Source organism: Crinia signifera, chromosome 3 (genome assembly GCF_055691185.1).
Source record: "Crinia signifera chromosome 3, ASM5569118v1, whole genome shotgun sequence".
NCBI lineage: Eukaryota > Metazoa > Chordata > Amphibia > Anura > Myobatrachidae > Crinia > Crinia signifera.
Window position 1 is genome coordinate 260,322,266 of NC_139219.1, and position 22,243 is coordinate 260,344,508.

A 22,243-nucleotide genomic window follows, 5' to 3' on the forward strand; every position below is an offset into this window, starting at 1 on the left:
ATATAACACATATATAATGTGGTTATGAGATGTACTTGTTATAGTGATTACAGTGTCAAATGACACAACCATTTTGTTTGGTTAACCCACAGCGCGGGAGAGAGCCAGACAGGTCAGAGAGGAGGCCGCAGAGGAGGCCGCAGAGGAGGCCACAGAGGAGGCCACACAGGAGGCCCAGGAGGTCGGCCAGGAGGTCGAAGTAGAGGGCCAGGTGGAGGTGGAGGAGGAGGAGGCGGGACAGGTGGAGATGGAGGAGGAGGAGGTTGAGGGCCGCCGTGAGGTGGAATACCTCACCTCCACCACCCCTACACACACCCCTCCCCCTAGCCACTCACCAACCTCCACTGTCTACCTTCCCCCCCCCCCCTCCCCGTGTACCAAGAGGAGGAGTTCGGCCTACCCCTCCCGGATTTGCCACCACCTCCAAATCTGGAGGAAGAAAGCTGGTGGAGCTGCCTGGCAGGGGTAAGTAGACGTAATGCCTCATTACTGACTTAGGTACAGTTTGTTATGTCGCACAGCTGATAACATTTTGCTATAATATAGTAAAGAGTAGTCAAAACAAATGGAAAACAACAGACACACTTTGGCCTTATAGGGCCATGCTGCAAACGTGCAATGTGGAGGCTCATGTAGGTGATGAGTGTTTATTTCTGGAGGGTGTTTGTATAGAAGCAACAATAAAACATCAATGGAATATGGCCAGGCCTGATTTATAATAGAGTCTGAAGTGTCCAGTTCCCCTGGGCCCCCCTCTAGCCAGTGGGCCCGTGTTGTTGCCATGTATTTTTGAAAGGTATTATGTAGGATGGATTGCCCTTAGAAATTGTTTGGTGTATGGAAGCGGATTAGTGCTGCACTTTCACCTATCTGGCAATGTGACAAGGAATCATGAAGTAATGGGTAGAGGGACTAGCCTAGCCTTTTAATGTGGTATCTATTCTCTCTCTATCTCTCTCTCTATCTCTCTCTCTCTCTCTATCTATCTATCTATCTATCTATCTATCTATCATGCAGTTTAGCTATTAAGCAGTGACATGCAGGTATATATGTATGGCTAAATGTGGCATGTTGTAGTGGGTGTAGCTTTCTAGTAGATTGGTGAGTGTTTTGGCAGGAGAAGTGTGAGTGAGGCTCAAGTGTTGTTGTGATTTTGATAGATACATTGTGAAGTTTGAGTCACATATTCTGTTGTGTAAGCCAGTGTGTGTGTGTGTGTGTGTGTGTGTGTGTGTGGCAGCATCATATATTTTCTGCCTTTAGATACAGTATTGGCTATGTAATTGTTTGTATGTATGATTTCTCATGCTGTAGGTACTTAGGATTGACTGTACAAGGTGTACCTGAGTAGCATAATTAATGTTGAACCCCCTTTCACATGCCCACAGATGACCCGGAAGAAGGCCAGGGTGTAAGAGGGGCCCTCATGAGGCTGCGGCAGGACCTCATGCGGATGGCGGCCCACGTACAGGACCTGTGCGACCTCCTGCTGGAGTAAATTAAATTTTTTTTTTTTTTATGTAAATTAATTTTTCAGTTTAAGTACGAAGTGGTCTGTGTGTTATTTTATTATTTTACAGTTTAAGTATAAATATACGGAAATAAGTAAAAATATTGATGTTTAGTTATGTAAGGTGCAAAAGGTATATACAGTAGATAGATGTTTTTATTGCATAGCAGTGATTTAAAGGGAATGTTAGGGTTAATGTAAAGTGGTTTTAAGTGTTTAATTATCAATTAGATAAATAATAGATGACAAGGATAAACAATCCCTTTTCAATGAGGTTGGCTAATTGCCTAAGTGTGTCATGTGATCGATTTGGGAATTCAGATAAGAGTGGTGGTGATTTGTGCGTAAATATACCGCATCGGTGCGTACGGGCAGGTTCCCATCCGTTCTGACGCGGTAAGACCGTTCTGACGCGGTAAGACCGTGCATACGCTGTAAGACCGTGCAGAATCTGTGTGTGTCCACCGCACAGGCATGGTTTGTATGTCGTCCGTAAACACGTCCTCTTCTTAAAGAGTGAGTCTGTCCGAATGCGGATGACCGGTGGGCGTTTCTATGGACGATGTCCGCACAGCGTGGTGTGCGGACCGCTCCGTAAGAATTCGGGAAAGTACGCATCGACCAGAATAAGGCCCATTCTCTCACTCCCTGACTCTGCCCATCTCTCCCTCACATCCTCTCCCTGTCTCTCCCTCACACCCTCTCTCTCAATGCAGGGGGGGCCCTTTCAAAATTTTGCTACGGGGCCCGTGAACTTCTAGTTACGCCTCTGATTCCAGCTAAAGGCAATTGCAGCTTCCTTGACATCTTTATTGTTTGGAAATCTTTTTCTTCTAAGTATTGGCGGAAATGAGTGAATTCAGCGCTTCTTCTTATCGGGCAATTTTTATTTGAGAACAATGAAAAAAATTAAGGATGGCGACTTGTTGTTACATCATGTATTTCGAAATGACGTCATCTGGTGATTTTTTATCGATATAATACACTGTATAGCTCTCTCCATCTCGCTAGAAAATGATAATGATAGAAAATAGTAGTTAGAGTTACAGTGGCCACACACTGCTGCGATGTCTTGCAGCAGTGTATGTCCATCCGCTTTGAGGCGCTTGGGACCTTCACGGGTAGCAGGATTGCATGCAATACATCGCATGCGTCTTTTCACATGCTATGTTTCGCCTACAACCCCAACCAAATGTGAAGATAATATGTGCAGCACATGCGATTTCTGGATTCAATCCGATGCGCAAAGGGCTGCGCATTGAATGTCAAAACATATCAGATTTGGCCAGTTTTCATCTGATCCGTCAGAATCCGATTAAAACAGTTCAAACCGGACCCAGTAAGGAGTTTTGTAATTCAGATCAAAAGAGGAAGCTGTATTAACATATATATCATGAAATGATAGCTTTTACTCCTTCATATAAATATAAATAAATACTGCTTTCTTAACATAATTAATAATTATTTTGGCCCCTGGGACCCTGTCAGGGGTGCTGGAATGGGAGGGAAGGGGGGAGCATAGGGGACTGAGGTCCATGCTGCATAGCTCTCGCTATCCATATCCTCCATCGCCCTGCATGTACACACGACATAGCTAACTAACTGCCGGAGTGCGCATCAGTCACGATATAGGCCATACTTATATAGGGCATAATTCAGACTGGATCGCAAAGCACATTTTTTCTCTAATGGACAAAACCCATATTGTACTGCTGGGGGGAGAAATGTACCATGTGCAGAGAGGGTTAGATTTGGGTAAATTTTGTTGTTCTGTGTGTTGTGTACACTGTCATTTAGATTTTGATTTAAAACACATCCTACCCAAATCTAACTCTCTCCGTTGCATTTGCCTCACCTGCAGTGCAGCATGGTTTTGTGAAAAGTGTGCTTTGCAATCCAGTCTGTATTAGCGTATCACCACTGTTGTGTAGCGTACACGCTACACAATGGGGGTGATTCTGGTTGACCAGCTTTGTGGGTCCTCTGAATGCCGCCTGACTCCCGCACAGATACCCGCCCCCTTCTCGGGCACCGATTTCTCTGCACGCATGCGAATGGATGTTTAGCATAAACATCCATTCTCAGCCTTGCATGCGGGTGTAATATCATTCGATGGTCGCCGACCATCAAACGATTTCTACAGCACTTGCATATCTAAGACACCTTTCTGGTGTCTTAGATCTGTGGGTCCCTGTATGGGAAGCAGCTGACATCCGCTGACATCATCTGCCCACCGCCTGCACTTGCTAAGGTTAGGTCCAAATCATCCTTGTATACTGAAATAAAGAACATAATGCATATTATCCAGTAGCAGTAGGTGCAAGGGCCCTGAGGATGGGAGTGACGGGAGGAGTGAGTACTGATTCTTTAGGCCCTAGGTATGACCAATGGTCATCGATGATTAAAAATCATTGAAGGTCCATAACTAATGGTGAATACTTTTACCACTGTTGGAGTAGTGTCAGATGGTTTCCCGCCATCAATGTTATAACATAATCTACCATAATGGTTTGTTTGTTTTTTTCTTCTTCAAAGGTGCTAGGACACAGAGCATGGCTCCGCCCCCAACACCCATAAAGTTCCACCTAGAGTCTCTGACTAGCCTGCAGCTCAGTGACTAGCATGACCACTGGTGGGCGAAGCCATCAATGGATTTGTTGCAGATGGTTTTATTCAATTTAGGTTAACCATCAAAGTTTAACCCACCAATGGCCATCCCTACCTTTAACTTTTTGTAAGAGTCCACTAGGGTCTGGGCTAGCTGCTGAAGGGGAAATGTCATCAAATATCCCATTTTACAACCCACGGCACTGTGTATATTGTGTTATTTTACTTGTATAGGGCATGACCATGCCTCTTGGCCATACGCACCTGTGAATATCTCAAGGACCTTGACTAAGCATGTACTCTGCAGCTCCGATCTTTACAGTACACCTGGTCCTGCCACACTCGCTCTATCTCAGCCTCATTTGTAGCTTGGTTAGAGTAAGGAATAAATCTACTCTTCACTTCTACTTTTATCTATATACTGTACGTGATCTCTTGTATTAACCACTAAGCAAAACACAGGCCAATGGACCCATTCCATCGATTACACTGGCCCCTTCCCTACACTGCTTTCTCTGCCTATCGTTATTATCACAGGACTCACTTCAGTTTAGTTTTACTTTTTTAGTTTTAATTTTAGTACTTTTTTACTTTTTACTTTTTCAATATACAGTAAGTGTGGGAAATGTGATCTGGTTACTAAACAATTGCATAGTAAATGGTTTGGATAGGTTTTTTTGCATAAACTGCTGCAAAAGCCTTTTAATATTACCCCTTTCACACTGCAGCTCTTAAATGGTAAATTGCCTTTTTTTTTTAGCCTTTTAAAACGGGTAGAGCTGCAGTGTGAAAGCTCCAGGGTGCTTTAACCGTTTAACAAATACCGGTTAAAAAAGCAGTGTCCTACCCGTTTCAGAGCCGTTTTTTTGGCCGTGTGAACTGCTCTATTTCTATGGCTTGAAACATGTTCCTTGGGAGTTAGGCGGGCCGCCGCCTCCTCTAACATCCCTAAAAAAACTGTCTGCTGTACGGGGGCAGCCATTTTGTCGTGTCATTTTTCATTACTGCAGGAGACGGAGCCCGGAGGCTATCTGCGGTGCCGGACTGAATGCGGGGCCGGCGGCGGCGGCATGCGGAGGGGTAAGGTAATTTTTTGGCGGGGGGGCGCCACAATATTAGTTACGCCTCTGGTGGTGTCCTATGCAGGGGAAGCAGCCTGTGGTGTCCTATGCAGGGGGTGCAGCCTGTTGTGTCCTGTGGTGTCCTATGCAGGGGGAGCAGCCTGTTGTGTCCTGTGGTGTCCTATGCAGGGGGAGCAGCCTGTGGTGTCCTATGCAGGTGGAGCAGCCTGTGGTGTCCAATGCAGGGGGAGCAGTCAGTGGTGTCCTGTTATTATGTAGGGGGAGCAGCCTGTGGTGTCCTGTTATTATGCAGGGGGAGCAGCCTGTGGTGTCCTGGTATTATTATACAGGGAAATTTACCAGTAGCTGCTGCATTTCCCACCCTAGGCTTATACTCGAGTCCATAAGTTTTCCCAGTTTTTTTGTGGTGAAATTAGGTGCCTCAGTTTATATTCGCGTCGAATTATACTCAAGAAAATATGGTAGGTTTTTTTTGCATGAACTTCTAATCTCTGTATGCTTACATGTATACTGTGATAATGTGAAGCAAAACTCTTTGGGATTACACATAGCCCTCCATCAGGTAAATATTTTCACAACCCTGGGACAACATGATTACCCAAATCCCCGATGACAGTATGTACGGTCCTCTAGCCATTGCCAGGTCAGTACAATGCAATGTTTCATGTCAGGTGTTGCCCCATATTCAGAGGAAGAAAAATACTGTATGTCAAAATAATATGTAATAACTGGAGAATTTAAAAACTATAATACACAATTACAATGGATGTTTCTCCATTGTGTTACACCCAGATATTATAATCTTCTAATCCATGTCAAATCACTTCAGATCTTGAGATCCCTTATGTACAAATTAGATGGTAAGCTCTGTGGAATGTCTCCCTGTATTTAACTGAGGGTAAACAAATATTACAGTACTGTATGTGTGTACCATGGTGATTTTGTGGATAATTTAGGATCAGATGTACAGGACATTCAAACATTGCAACATCACATTTATAGCCATAAAAAGGGTAATCAAAGTACTAAAGTATATTTTAATCATTACAGAGGTTACATGATATTTTGTCACTTGTGACCTATTTCAAACCCGATTTCTATTGTTACAGTTTAAGAACATACAGTAAATGGACTAATTAAGGGGTTGATGCATTTTCACTCTGAACAGAACTATGCAATATAAATAAGTGCACTGAAGTGTGTGGGATAGGATACTTGCCAAGTTACATCCAGCTCAATACCAGAACTGTTTGCAGTAGAATTACTGTATGTCATCCAAAGTTGATGACTTTTCTGCTGCCCCCTTCTTGGTGCGACCAATGGGTGGAGTGAGGGCTTATGGGCCCAATCTCGTCATACCTACCAATATTTTAGGACTCCTCTCCGGGGTATACCCAGAAAGGAGACATTCTTTGGCTACTTCAGGGAGCGTGGGGTGCCATGTCTTCATGCCCCACCCCTGTAAGGGGAAAGTGTTGTGAATTTGTGAGTCTACGCGAAAGGGATGGAGCTCAAATTAAGCCTCATTCCCTCAAAATGGAGCTGCAATTTCTGGTGTTATTTCCCCACCCTGCCCGCTTCACTAGAAAGTGGGAGTGATGTGGGATATTCAGTGATGTGGGATATTCAGTCACAACTTTCAGGAATGTAGGCAAGTATAGATAATGTCATTGTAATGTCTGTTATACATTGCTGTGATTGCCTGCATTGCAAAGCAGAGATGGGACCTCAAATAAAGGGATTCAGGGTAGGATGCAGCAAGCGTCGCATTTTGCATGTGATGCATCCCACCACTCTCCACATGCATATTGGCGTTTACTAACGCTGTATGTATATCACAAAGGACAGTTCCTGTGGTAGGAACCGTCTTTGCAATGAGAGGACTTCCAGGTTTAGGAATCGGAGTCTTATCAGAACATATGTTGCATGACGCACATGCCATGGGGACAGGGTTGCAGGGAGGGATCCATCTGAATCCCTCTGAGGGGCAGTGTGATAGAATCCCAAAGGCTTCTACTGGACAAGCCCATCTAAATATAGCATTGCTCAACACATCCAAGCCATGGAATCTATTGTGCAAGGTACATATGTGGTATGTGGCCAAACCTTGGGAAAGCATTTTTGGAAAATTTTTGAACTTCCTTTCATCCTGAATCATGCAATTATAGCCTCACTTCTTACTCAAAATGAAGCAAGTAAGCTTTATTGTGAGCACCTGGAATCCTGTACATAACAGGTATTGGTATGACCAGATATTTCTTGGACATACTGGTCTATAAAAACACTTGAGATATATATTTAGAATATAGAAAGGTTAAGAGTGCTAATAGGCTGAGAAACACATCAAGGCCTTGCCCCCATATGTGGATTGTGGAAACAGAGGATATACATCAAGTCACATGACAATGGGTCTGAAGGCTGACGCAGCCAGAGTGTGCAGGATGTACCGTATCAGCTTTGTCTGACAGCTTCTTGCCACATCGCTTGTGGTTGGATTGTGAGTAACTATTACTCTCACACTGCCAACTAATAAAGAAAGAGCTGTATTTCTGTCTGAGTCATGACTGGAACACTGTATGAGCATTTTGGGGGTAATCCCCATTCGAAATAATAGATGAGGCTTTGTTAACATTTAGTAACAAGCGCTTTTACTAGTGACGGCTGTGAGAGCTATATGGGGGTTATTCTAGTCCATTCTTTCTGACAAAATCCTTCTTAGATGGACAAAACCATGTGCACTGCGGGTGGGGCAGATTTGGGTGGGGTTTTTCTTCAAAGTGAGATCTATATTGAAGTGTAAAATCATGCAGTCAGTATTTTCCCTGCACAGAAACAAAATAACTCACCCAAATCTAATTCTCTCTGCACATGTTACATCTGCCCCCTGCAGTGCACATGGTTTTGTCCATCTAAGAAGGATTTTGTCAGAAAGAATGAACTAGAATAACCCCCTATGTGACTAGATGAAGCATAAAACTGTACTGAGAGATTGCACGGAACTCTGGAGAGGATTATATAAACGCCTATGGCTCTGTAATTACTTCACTACGCACCTGGAAAACAGTTATTTACTAGAAGAGAATATCATTTTTTTCTCCTCCTTCTATTCCTCCTATCTCCTTTTTCCTGGTTCCCATCGGGAAACGGTCATTGGGTCACCAACATGTTGGTCAACAGTCATTAGGTCGACATGCATTTAGGTCGAAACGCAGGACATGAGTCTAGGTCGAAAAGGGTGAGGTCAACCGTCAAAAGGTCGACATGGGGTTTTTCACTGTTTTTTTGAGCCGACATGTGCCCACAGGCGGTATTTCAGACCCTACCATCCACTGGGGCGTGGTGGGAGAATAAAATAGTGTGCACCGTGCCAGAAGCATGGTGAGCCATGCGAAGGGATGCAGTGCTACGTTTCAGTGTCCATGCCGGCTGTGTCGACATTCAGGACAATTTAAAAAAAAACATGTTGACCCTTTGACTGTTGACTTACCCCCATGTTGACCTAATAACCCTGTCGACCTATCCAATGTAAACCTAGACTCATATTGACCTTCCTGCATGTCGACCTAGACTCATGTCGACCTAAATGCATGTTGACCTAATAACTGTCGACAAACATGCTGGTGATCTAATGATCCATACCCTTCCCATCACACCGCACACAACATGAACACAGAGGATCACTATGAGCAAATGTGGTTTTGTGCTGGGTACAAGCTTTTCTTTGCAATAGTATTAATAATTTTGGTTACTCTGAGACCTAACCAACCTGATTCAAAGACAATCTAGGAGCTGGTATTTTCCATGTTAAAGCTATATTTAATTTATACCTCACAGAGAGTGTGGTCATGGTGCGGTAGAGCAGCAATGAATGGGACAAACCTACAGAGCTTTCTGCCCATTTGGGGTGGAGTTACAGAGGAGAAATGGAGATTGCACGGCATAAATTGTGACAACTTGTGAGAGATGCACAAAATATCTGCTAAAAATGACAACATCTCTGAGAGATGGTAAAAAAAATGGCAACATCTTTGTGAGAAATATGCAAAATGTCGGCAATAAATGCCAGCTTCGCTCACATTTGTTATATAAATTCCAAAAAAATATGTTCTGTAAAAAAAAAAGATTGTATTTCCTATATAAAAGTAAACATTACAGGTCATTATGATAAATAAATGTTATTTTTAGCAATTTTCACACCAAATTCGACAAATTCACTTGGCACTCAAAGGGTTAACAAACTTCAGGTCGGATTTTATATCCCTCACACCCCTCGTTAGGCGCCCAATGGAAGCTCCCATACCTCCTCCTGGGGCTACCACTAAATGGACATTTGTAGGTGGGAACGGGGTGATCATAATATGAATGCAAGCAAGAGAATAATTTATTCATTAGTCTTAGTTGTGCGTAAGCTTTTTTGACATTGAGGAGGGTATTCAATTCCGGGTCACAACTGTTGGCACGTCCCGACAGCCGTGACCCTGGCTCATTTTTGTTTTGCTCACCTGCTGATTGGCAAAAAGGATCACGTCAATTCACGGCCGTTCTTGGTAAAACAGGCCCAGCAGCTTTCAAAGTCAGGCCTGTTCTGTCAATCTGCCTCTTCAATGCTGTCGGGAAAGACAGCATTGAATAGGCGCCTGCTGCTATTTCCCCTGTTGGAAATAGTGGCGGGGATTGAAAATCCCCCTAAGCAGTCTATGTACTAAGCCTTGGAGAGATCTAAAATGGACAGCCAATGAGCTCCTAACTGTCATTTTTCAAACATAGCCTGAGACATGGAAATGAGGCTGATTGGCAGGTACTTTGTTTCCGTCCACTTTATCTCTCTTCAAGGCTTAGTACATAGACCTCTAAATTATGGAAGTTCTTCTATATCTAGCATGGCGTGGTTGGATGTGCCCATACAAATGATGGCGGCTGATCTCACATATGGAAAAAAGGAAGTCACTGCAAGGCATACATCCATACATACTAAGCCAGATGTATCAAGCTTCAAAAGTGATAAATTGGATAGTGATAAACAACCAGCCAATCAGCTCCCATCTGTTATTTTTCAAACCCAGCCTGTAACATGACAGGTAGGAGCTTATTGGCTGGCTGTTTATCTCTCCATTTTATCACTATGTGAAGCTTGATACATCTGGCCCTAAGACATGCGTACAGTCACATTGGCAGTTTTCAGCCAATTGGCACTCAGAATGCGGTCGCAATATGTCGAATAGTGACTTTATTTTCTGTTTACACAGCAGGCGTATGGAATCTTTACATTTGCCAGTTTATAAATTTACTACAGTACTACCTACTGTATATCTTGACATCCAACAATATGTGCTTTTAGAAATGTTCTTTTTAGCAGCCCCTAATTTAGGGCCTTATTTTGGTTCACTCTTTCTGACAAAATCCTTCTTAGATGGACAAAACCATGTGCACTGCAGGTGGGGCAGATGTAACATGTGCAGAGAGAATTAGATTTGGGTGGGGTTTTACGTAAAAGTGAGCTCTATATTGCAGTGTAAAAATAAAGCAGCCAGTATTTACCCTGCAAGGAAACAAAATAACTCACCCAAATCTAATTCTCTCTGCACATTTTACATCTGCCCCACCTGCAGTGCACATGGTTTTGTCCATCTAAGAAGGATTTTGTCAGAAAGAGTGAACCAAAATAAGGCCCTTAATGTGCAAAGCATGTTGTATTTTCCTTCCAGGAATCATCATCTAAATTGCATCACACAGGCTTATTTTAGCCAGCTATGTGGGAACTGGCATATTGTTGGATCATCAGATCCACTTGTCAAGCTTCCTTCAGTATCAGTCTTTAATAAGACAGCTTGGAACAGGAACATGAAACAGCATATCCGGTGTAAGTTAAACATCTTGTGTGTGCTTGTGCATATCATGTGACCAACTGGAGGGACTGAAGCCAAGGATTTGCTAACCCTTACAATTATAAATGTCAAGGTCTTTCCCTAAGAAACAACCAAGCTACATATACTGATGATAATCTGATATGCATGCCAGTTTTACAGCTTGTACAGTATGATAAAGAAAAATACATATTTTAAAGAGATCCTGTCACTGGGTGTACAAACCCTGCAAGCTTTGGGTATGCATAACATTACAAATTTTTGTTGCATGCTTGCCTACTTTGAAAACTAGTTTCAGGGAGAATATAGTTGGTAGTAGAATTTTGCACAGCGCCCCATTGAGGGGGTGTGTCATACTCCTCCCAAAGGGTGTGTCTAGTTCCATATATAGAGAGATTGTGAAAAGAGATTGTGAATGTGGCACCTAGAAGCGTGGCTGTGTACTACTACATCTGACAGGAATCTTTTAAACTGACTTAGATCCAAATGTAGATGATCCCCAAAGCAGTTAGTAAGAGCTACTATACTTGGGAAAGTGCTGGGAAATGGTGCTGATGGTTCAATGTAAATGTATCTGTCTCTCATTACTTTTCCCCCAAAAAAATGTAACAGTGTAATGTGGGCTGGGTGATATGAGGGAGATTGCTAGACTAATGAGGGAGAGAGGGAGTTTGCTGCAATTTCAGGGAGTCTCCTGCAGAATGCAGGAGGGTAGGCAACTATGCTTTGTTGGCTTGTAATTGAGATTTTTTTCATGTAATAGCTGCAACTATAGTATGGCGGTTATTCAGACCAGATTGCATAGCTGCAAATTCTCAGGCTGGGTGATTATCGATAGATACGCAAGACCATCCTGCTATAAAATCCTGCTACTGGCGCCTGGTTGAAGCAACCGGATGTTTTCTGGGAGTGTCAGGGAAAAGCAAGGTATTTTAGGGGAAGGCATGTGACATCAGCTCCTCCTCCAATAATAAGATTTCTATTGCAGCCGCTGAATAAGTGGTGGGCTATGCACAGACGGCACACACTGGATAAATCATTCGATAGTGAGCGGCTTGTGAATGGATTTGGAACTATCACTGATCCAGCAAATTTTTGAAAGCTGTGCTAAGCAATTTGCAGGCTTGCACAGGTAGGGATTTCAATGCACTAAGGTGCTCACTTCTGTCCAGACAGGCAATGTATCCCTTGGACCCCCTCCAGACCATTTTCAGCAGTGTCAGATGATTGGCCCAGTGCAAATCCATTGCCTACAGTGACACAGAAAGTGTGTAACATGAGCAGTAAATCTGATATGCGGTATTTGTCTTGGTGCGTCATCTACTGGATTATTATGTGTACTGCATCTTCATTAGTCAAGATAAACTGCCTGATTAGGGATTAATATATAGTTCATTTTTCCACAAAATACAAGATCTTGAGATATATATATATATATATAAATATTATACAGTATTGCTACAGTATGTAAATACCGTATGTATACATATACTGTATAAGTGTTTGCATTCAGGGTGTGCAATATACAGATGGAGCGGGTCCCATCTTTGGCCGGCGCGTTTGCCAGATCCCTTGCACTGGCGAGCGACGGCGATAGAGACTGGGACGCGCGTGCGTCTCACACGCACGTGCGTCCCAGTTTCCTGTCGGCAGGGGGACGGGAACCCTGTCCGTCTCCGCTTCAGGGAGACGGACAGGGTTAGGGGGTTTGCGGCAAGGCAGCGGGGACCCCGGGGCGACTATCGGCGAGGTGGCGGGGACCCGGGGGGAGCCCCGTTGTAAGGGGACGCGCGTGCACCTCGTGCGCGCGTGTCCCCTCTGGCGGCTGGCGGGGGATGGCGGCTGGCGAATCTTCCGCCATCCCCTGCAAAGCTGGGACCCGCTCCATCTGTATGTATAGGTGACTAAGTAATACAAAAGTTTAAATGCAATCCAAATCAATAATGTCGTTTTTGCATAAAGCTGGGACAGGCAGACAAAAATCAAGAGGAAAAAAAATTGTCTCCTTAGTTCATATACAAGTATTAAAACTTTATAATAAATAAAGATGTGCTGCTAAAATATAACTGCATAAAGGTTTAGCAAGTGTTAAAATACAAACACAAATAGTTTCACATAATCTTTACATATCAAGGAAGTTGATATGTAATCCATATTTAATCTCTAATCTTTTGAAATGTTTTCCTTTAGATCCCTGTCATTAGGGCTGTATAACATGCTAGTCACAAGATACCGTGTACTTATCTGGTAAATGTCATTAGTGATGATGTGTGAGTGGTGCTAAAGTTTGCATTTTGCACTGAGACTGAGGGGCCTTTTTTTTATATAAGTAAAGTTTATTGGGTTATGTATAGACAAGTACAATTACAGACAAAATACTGTAAAATACAACTCATAGGCTCTAATGACAAGGATGTGATTAAAAAAATAAAATAAACAGACATCAAGAGCATGTATAATAATAAATCACAAAACCATATATAGATAGAAGACAAAGGACAAGCGGGAAAGAACATGAGGAAATAAGTACAGAAGGGAAAGGGAGAACGAATAGCAAATATATCAATTTTAGTTATGGAAGTCTAATGTTGGCAGCATAAACCAAGTATTATGAAGGAGGAGAGAGATATGGAATATGTTATAATCCCACAGCTACTTAACTCAGAAGATTCCATGTAGTCTCTTCAAATAACTTTATGATATGAGTTTGTGAGTCATCATCTAAAGCAGCGGTTCTCAAACTGTGAGTCATGATCCCAAAGTAGGTCACGACCTTCTCACATTGGGGTCGCGACTCCATGTTATGGACCATCAGGCTGATGACTTCTCTACTCTCAGTCAGTGATTCAAGGAGTCTGAAAAATCTGTTGAGTTGTCTGTTTTTTTAGACTTTATCTCTCTTCAAGGCTTAGTACATAGACCTCTAAATTATGGAAGTTCTATATCTAGCATGGCGTGGTTGGATGTGCCCATAATAATGATGGCGGCTGATCTCACATATGGAAAAAAAGGAGTCACTGCAAGGCATACATCCATACATATGGACATGCGTACAGTCACATTGGCGGTTTTCAGCCAATTGGCACTCAGAAAGCGGCAGCAATATGTCGAAAAATCTGTTGAGTTGTCTGTTTTTTTAGACTTCTCCCATAATTTTGTGCCTCCACATCAGCTGTCTTTTGACTACACTTGTGATGTGATGACCTTCTGCAGTAACTTGCTGGGGTCCTGTCATTATTGTTCTTGTCTGATTGGGTTCCAGACAGTGCCAGATTAAGCCTTCGGGGGGCCCGGGGCACTTTAGACAGGGGGGCCCCCTTGCACTTGTCATTACTGGCCGCAAACTGCATGGGGGAATATTACACTGTCAAAACACAGAGTAAAGGCAGTATAAACTCGGTCAATGGGTAACTTCAGGGGATATATATATATATATTATACATACATACATACATACTGTACATATATACCACATGAAAAGCCTGTGTTTGTCCCTCTGCAACTTACTCTGTAGGAGACCTCACAGTCCCAGTGCTGCCTCTGATTAAAAACCCTCTCCATGACTAGGCTGCTGCTGTTATCCATGGGCCTGAGAAGCATGTAATGAGCTCCACCAATCAGAGCTCAGCACAAACGTCTCAGTCTCTGCCCTCTGGTGCAAAGTGTCATGGGACTTAGTCACCTTCCAGTAATGCACTGCACACTTGGCTCCCAATGCTCAGCACCATTAATCATTGTCACATTGGCAGATAGGTGAAGCTGCAGCACTACCCCACTCCCATGCACAAAACCTTTAGCTAAAAAAAATATATATAAAAAAAAAAAACACATGCCAACCACAGGGGGCCCCTAGCTAGAGGGGGGCCCAGGGGCACTGACCCCTTGTGCCCCCATTATAATCCGGCCCTGGTTCCAGAGCAAATCGTTTGAGAATCCCTGATCTAAAGTATTATGAAGAATTTAAAATTTTTGTAAATCTTTTCAACTCCATTCTCCAAATCAGGTATAGTGGTCTGCCTATCAAAATACAAAATTTTAAATAATATTTGTGTAACTTCTTCCACTAGAGAAGGGACCATGCGGTGGATCCAGCAAATAAGTATAATCTTTTTGGCAACAGTAATGACCACAGCTAGTAATTGGAGTTTAGAATCCTTATCTTCACCTAAATCCCAGGATCAGTAATTTCCACAAATACACACCAAAGGGCCAGGGCGCAAATGGGTAACGAACATAGTATTAATGAAGTGAGTACCTTTATGTCAAAATTTTCAAATCTTGCCGCATTCCCATATACAGTGAATAAAGGTATCATGAGACACCCAGCACTTAACACAGTTACCTGATTCCAAGGTGGACATATACCTCAAAGACGGTAGGCAGTGGTGGTTTAACCCAGTGAATAATTTATATATGGACCTCTTGCAAGGGATGCTGCTTTCCCACTGCAGAAATGGGTAAAGACCCGGTATTGTTAAATGGGACTTTAAAACGGGTCTGAGCCTGAAACCCCTTTCCCACTGCATGTTGTAATATATATATTATATCGATGCGATCCGAAGCTATTTTTGACCTGTTCATAACCCCACTATCCACTACGCATAGAGTTGATTGTATATAATGTGGCGAGTGCAGTAATCCGCTTCCACTCGCCATGCTGGATAGTGAGGTTATGGATAGTGAGGTTATGGATAGTGAGGTTATGGATAGTGAAGTTATGAATGGTGGTTATGGAGGTTATGAACAGGTCAAAAATTGCTTTGGATCGCATCAATATATCGGCCGATATCGCATCCGATATATCGGGCGCAGTGAAACTACACAAGTACCAGTGTTTTTTTCCAGCATTAGAACCGATTCTAGACTCTAGCATCTGGGTAAGTATGTGTGTGTTGCACAAGTATATGCAAGTGTGTGAGTGTCTGAGTGGGGTGTGTGTGTGTGTGCGTGTGCATGAGTATGATGAGTGTATGTGTGACCCCCTGTGAATATGTGAGATCTCCTTGAGGTAGCCACTTGAAGAACTACATCTCCCGGCATCCACCTACCTTTCCGACCCCCCCTCAATCCTACCAGCAGCCCCTTTTCCAGTGTCCATGGAGACCACTGGATGGGTAAGTATATTTCACACCATGGGGTTTTCAAAGTCGAAAATTAGATCATGTCGGTATCGAGAATGCACAGACCTGCAGTATCCAAAAGTGAGAATGAGGTATGCAAAGTTTTTCACCTTGCATTTAATTGATTTCCTCCCATAGGCAGGGGCGAATTTAGGGGTCAGGCCACCCCTAGGCACAACATTTTTGTGTCCCCCCCCCCTTATTTTAATGTAATCATATATGTACATACATTGTTATTTATATATTTCATAAAAATGTAACTGTAGCCCACCTTAATATTTTCGACTGCTCACTGTACGAGGACCCGGAGGGAGGGAGGCACTTATTAGTACAGTGATTAGGACAGCGTCTGTCAGTCAGTCTCTCCGGCTCACACACTGTGACTGACTGAGTGCAGGGAGGATCTGCGTGCCACTCAGCTCAGCTGCTGGATACACAGCAGCCAATAGACTGTGTGTGTGTGTAGAGTAGCCAATGGGCGGGAGCAGGCAGCAGTGAGCCTGAGCCATTTCTGGACGCGCAGGGGGACCGTCAGACCCAGCCACTAAGCGGTGATGCAATGTGCATGGCAAAATGGGTGGGCAGTGGCGGGTGACGAGCGGCGCTGCCAGCGACATATGATAATTCATGTCTGCGGCGCTCGTCACTCGCGGCTGCCCACATGCTGTGCCATGCTACTATTTAACAGAATGTCAGCCTGCCTGCCGCCCCTTAATTGGTGCCGCCCTGAGGCCGGTGCCTCACTGGCCTAGGCACAAATCCGGCCCTGCCCATAGGGCATTATTCAGTTCACTTTTTCTGACAAAATCCTTCTTAGATGGACAAAACCATGTGCACTGCGGGTGGTGCAGATGTTACTTGTGCACAGAGAATTAGATTTGGGTGGGGTTTTACTTCAAAGTGAGATCTATATTGCAGTGTAAAAATAAAGCAGCCAGTATTTACCCTGCACAGAAACAAAATAACTCACCCAAATCTAATTCTCTCTGCACATTTTACAGCTGCCCCCCTTCAGTGCACATGGTTTTGTCCACCTAAGAAGGATTTTGTCAGAAAGAGTGAACCAAAATAACCCAGATAGTGTAGATCTATTCTCTGCAGCTTTGTTGGTCACTGTTATTCTTCTCTATTTTACAAAATTGGTGTTTGTTGGTTGTTCTAGCCACTTACTCAAATTTTCACTCGTATCTATCTTAATTGTTTTTTTATAACACTTCTTTTGAATGTTTCTATCTTTAATATAGTTACCATATATACTTGAGTATAAGCCTACTTTTTCAGAACATTTTTTATGCTGAAAAAGCCCCCTTCGGCTTATACTCGAGTGAGGGTCCCACTTGAGTCAATACGTTTTCCCAGGTTTTTTTTGTTGTAAAATTAGGTGCCTCGGCTTATATTCGGGTCGATTTATACTCGAGTATATACGGTAGATTCAAAAAATTGCATTTTGTGCTGTTTATGTTGAAAGTGAGATTTATTTATTAGTTTGTTTTGGATTAAAGAATAGTAATCTCTTAAAATGTGTACAATCGGGATTGAATAGCACAGCACAGTGTACACATTCAATTTAGACTATATAGTACAGATCTGTTCTATATCATCTTGCCGGCACAGTCTATTTTTCTATTTGATTTCGATGCCACAGGGCCACGCATCGGGATTGAATTGAAATCGAATGTGTTAGTCAGGGGTGTCAAACTCAAATTCATCGGGGGCCGCATCAGCAGTTTGGTCACCCTCAAAGGGCCGGTTGTATCTGTAGGTCCCCCTGTATAATTATAATGCCATGACACCACAGGCTGCTCCCCCTGTATAATATAAAATGATTGCCATGACACCACAGGCTGCTCCCCCTGTATAATATAATAATAATAATGCCATGACACCACAGACTGCTCCCCCTGTATAATATAATAAAAGTAATGCCATGACACATAAATGATTATACAGGAGGAGCAGCCTATGGTGTCATGGCATTATTATTATTATACACGGGGACACCTCAGGAAACAGCAGATATATATATTTTTTTATTGTGAGTGTGATCCTCATCCTCACTTACTGTTTCTCCGTCTGTCCTGCAGCTGCTGCGGCTTCCAGCTTTTCTTCACTGCTTGCTGCGGCCACACTGTCCCCGACTCCCGGTCCAGCTTCCCTGCCTGCTCCTACTTCTCTACAGACGCATGGGCGGGTGGCGTCATCGTCATGACGTCCCCACCCAGTGTCTGTCACTGCCGGGCATCAGAGGGAACAGGCGGCCGGGCCCTCCTCCACGTAGCCGTGGAGGCCGGCGGCCATGTTTCTGTAGCCGCATACATATGTGCCTACAGGAACATGGCCTCCGACAGCGGAGGAACAGGTAAGGCGGCCGCGGACGTGGACGCGGCCCGCAGCACTCCTGTTTTAGACACACTGCCCCTGCGTGCTATCTCCTCGCGCGGGCCACATGATGAGGTCTGGCGGGCCGGATTTGGCCCGCGGGCCTTGTGTTTGACACCCGTGTGTTCGATTTTTGTTTGATTTCTATTTGATTTTGCTTATATAAGCAAAATCTAATAAAAAATAAATAAACTACATCGGACCATGTGCATACACCCTATTAGATTTTCTACTGAAGATCTTAGAATGTGACATCATCAATGTATTGAGGCCATGATACCGCCCAACCCCGCCACCACCCCAAATAATATATTCCTCCCACTTAGTAAGGAACAGATTGGTAGGACTTTGGGCAACTTTGCTCACATCTGTGCATGCACTGTATACAAAAACTCACCGTTTTCGACGGTCAACAGGAATCCGTCCAACCTAATATTGTTTTTTTATCAAAACATTAGGGAATTTCCACTTTATTTTCACTATAATGCATAGCACAAACATAGCTCCAAGTCCACTATTGTCTTGTAATACTTGTCTTGCAATACAGTAACAATTTTGGACTAAGGAATGTTTGTTTCAACATAAAATCTTCCACCTATCACACAATTTCTTTTAAAGACCTCACAAGTTGAACATGAACATCTTTTTTACTTTATATTTTCAATACTGCTAATACTCAGGCATTACAATTAAAGTTTAATATTAACTAGCTGATCTGAATGTGTTATTTCATCTCAATGCCCCATAGCTCTGCAATGTGAATTGCAAACATCAAGTTTTATGGCAATATAAATAACTCAGTTATAGAGAGGAAAGTCCTTTACAAAAGATCTAACAAAGTTCTCTTGATAAGCACATTACCAACACTCCAACACTCCATTTTTTTTATAATAAACAATTTATTACAAAAACTGATAAAATTATTAAAAAAAAAAATATTGATATATGACAGCTAATTACAACTTGATGACATACCAATACGTTTTGGTTAGTCACCGGACAACACAGTAGACTTGTTATTTAGAGGGTTAATATAGTGAAAACTTGAAGACAACATTACATAACCAATTAGTGTACACTGGGGTTTTGTCAGGGAAGACCTGACAAAGAGAGAAAAACGCTTTTTGGGCGCACTCCTTTTTTGTAAATTTACAAGTATTAGATGATTATTTTAAGATATAACTTTTATTATAGACTTTGTTAAAATAAATGGCACTCTGAGTTCAAATAGTTGAATGGGTTAAAAATGTAGTGTGATCCTCAAACTATTATTGTTTAAGGAATAATAATTAGTATGTCACACTTTACTTTGTCATTTATGCACTGAGTTTTTCAAAGGTACGATTACCAGTGAACATAGGCAGAGAAATGATTTAGTTCCCTTAATGGATCAATATAGTGTGCTAATATTGCACATTGGGTATATACAATGGTATACACAAATAAGTCACAGCCTTATGTAATAAATAATTTCTAATAACGACAATTCTCTCTAGCAGTCATGGGTACAGTGGTCGAATTGAAGCAGCGACTTGCTTCCCTTATATTTGTATTGCCACACCTGGTCTTCCCCAGGGGTCTCCCAACTGGGTACTGTCCTGGCCCTCCACTGCTTGGCTTCCAAGTTCGGAGAGGGGTTGGGCAAACCAGCGGGGTATGGTGGCAATACGTCAAAAATTAATGCAAGGTGCTTCAATCAATTAATACTGTTTGGCTGCAGATAGCGATGGCGCATCACACTGGGCCTTTTTTAATGGCCTATTAATTTCACAACGGGTTAATGATATATAGCTTATGCAGTTATATTGGCAGGTAGAACACCCTGGTACTGTAGAACAAAATTATATTAAATATGATAGGGTGGTTGACACCAGTTGTGTCGACACAATTTAGAAGGAGAAAAAGATATAATTATTATACATTGGTAGAGAGTAACGATATGAAGGGTAAATTATTTTGGAGAAAAAATAGGTTAGTAAGTAGAACACATTGTTGCAAAAAATCGTGCTTTGAAAAACTTGCTGTCTGTAGATAGAGTTAATTTTTGACAAGTATAAGGCACTGATTTAGAGCAATCTGCGCAGGATACATTGACACATTGTAATGGTTTTCTACAAATAGAAACAATGTTGATGAGATGCTCCTGGTTGATCAAAGGAAAGGGGGAGATATTGTAGCCAGAGTCTAGTAGCCGGCTTGTTGAAAAAATTATAAGGATATAAATAGGGCTGACGCTGTGTTTAGGTGGTTGACACACAATGTGTCGACACAATGTTGCCTGTGGTATGCAGTACAGAGATGCCGCCAAGTGGGGAATAATGTTAGAACGAGCACTTCCCAAATGCAAGGCACAGGGGAGTGTGCTCGTATACCTGCTGCCGCTGCCTGTGTTAGCGGCTGGTGACGGGACTTGGCGTGTCTGCGGCTTGCTGTAGTGAGCGTCGCGGTGTTGGACCAGACCAGGAGATGTGGTCTGCCGCTGACTGATAGGGTGCAGAGAGATCTAGGGCGCAAGAAGCCGGACCTGCTTGTTGCGGATACTCCGTCGCGGAGATTGGCGGCTGGAGGGGTCACGGCTGTATCGCGTTGATTGTCGGTGATGTCCGGTAATTGCTGGAGAGGTAGGCTGGACGGGAACTAGCTGTGGACACGTGTTTCGCCTAGGGCACTGCTAGACGAAGCCTCATAGGCGAAACACGTGTCCACAGCTAGTTCCCGTCCAGCCTACCTCTCCAGCAATTACCGGACATCACCGACAATCAACGCGATACAGCCGTGACCCCTCCAGCCGCCAATCTCCGCGACGGAGTATCCGCAACAAGCAGGTCCGGCTTCTTGCACCCTAGATCTCTCTGCACCCCGTCAGTCAGCGGCAGACCACATCTCCTGGTCTGGTCCAACACCGCGACGCTCACTACAGCAAGCCGCAGACACGCCAAGTCCCGTCACCAGCCGCTAACACAGGCAGCGGCAGCAGGTATATGAGCACACTCCCCTGTGCCTTGCATTTGGGAAGTGCTCGTTCTAACATTATTCCCCACTTGGCGGCATCTCTGTACTGCATACCACAGGCAACATTGTGTCGACACATTGTGTGTCAACCACCTAAACACAGCGTCAGCCCTATTTATATCCTTATAATTTTTTCAACAAGCCGGCTACTAGACTCTGGCTACAATATCTCCCCCTTTCCTTTGATCAACCAGGAGCATCTCATCAACATTGTTTCTATTTGTAGAAAACCATTACAATGTGTCAATGTATCCTGCGCAGATTGCTCTAAATCAGTGCCTTATACTTGTCAAAAATTAACTCTATCTACAGACAGCAAGTTTTTCAAAGCACGATTTTTTGCAACAATGTGTTCTACTTACTAACCTATTTTTTCTCCAAAATAATTTACCCTTCATATCGTTACTCTCTACCAATGTATAATAATTATATCTTTTTCTCCTTCTAAATTGTGTCGACACAACTGGTGTCAACCACCCTATCATATTTAATATAATTTTGTTCTACAGTACCAGGGTGTTCTACCTGCCAATATAACTGCATAAGCTATATATCATTAACCCGTTGTGAAATTAATAGGCCATTAAAAAAGGCCCAGTGTGATGCGCCATCGCTATCTGCAGCCAAACAGTATTAATTGATTGAAGCACCTTGCATTAATTTTTGACG

At 43.1% G+C, this 22,243-nt stretch overlaps 1 pseudogene; it reads right to left on the reverse strand.

Moving 5' to 3' along the window:
• Positions 1–20,111: 20,111 nt before the first annotated feature.
• On the reverse strand, positions 20,112–20,230 carry LOC146065156 (5S ribosomal RNA; annotated as a pseudogene).
• Between the last annotated feature and the right edge of the window lie 2,013 nt (positions 20,231–22,243).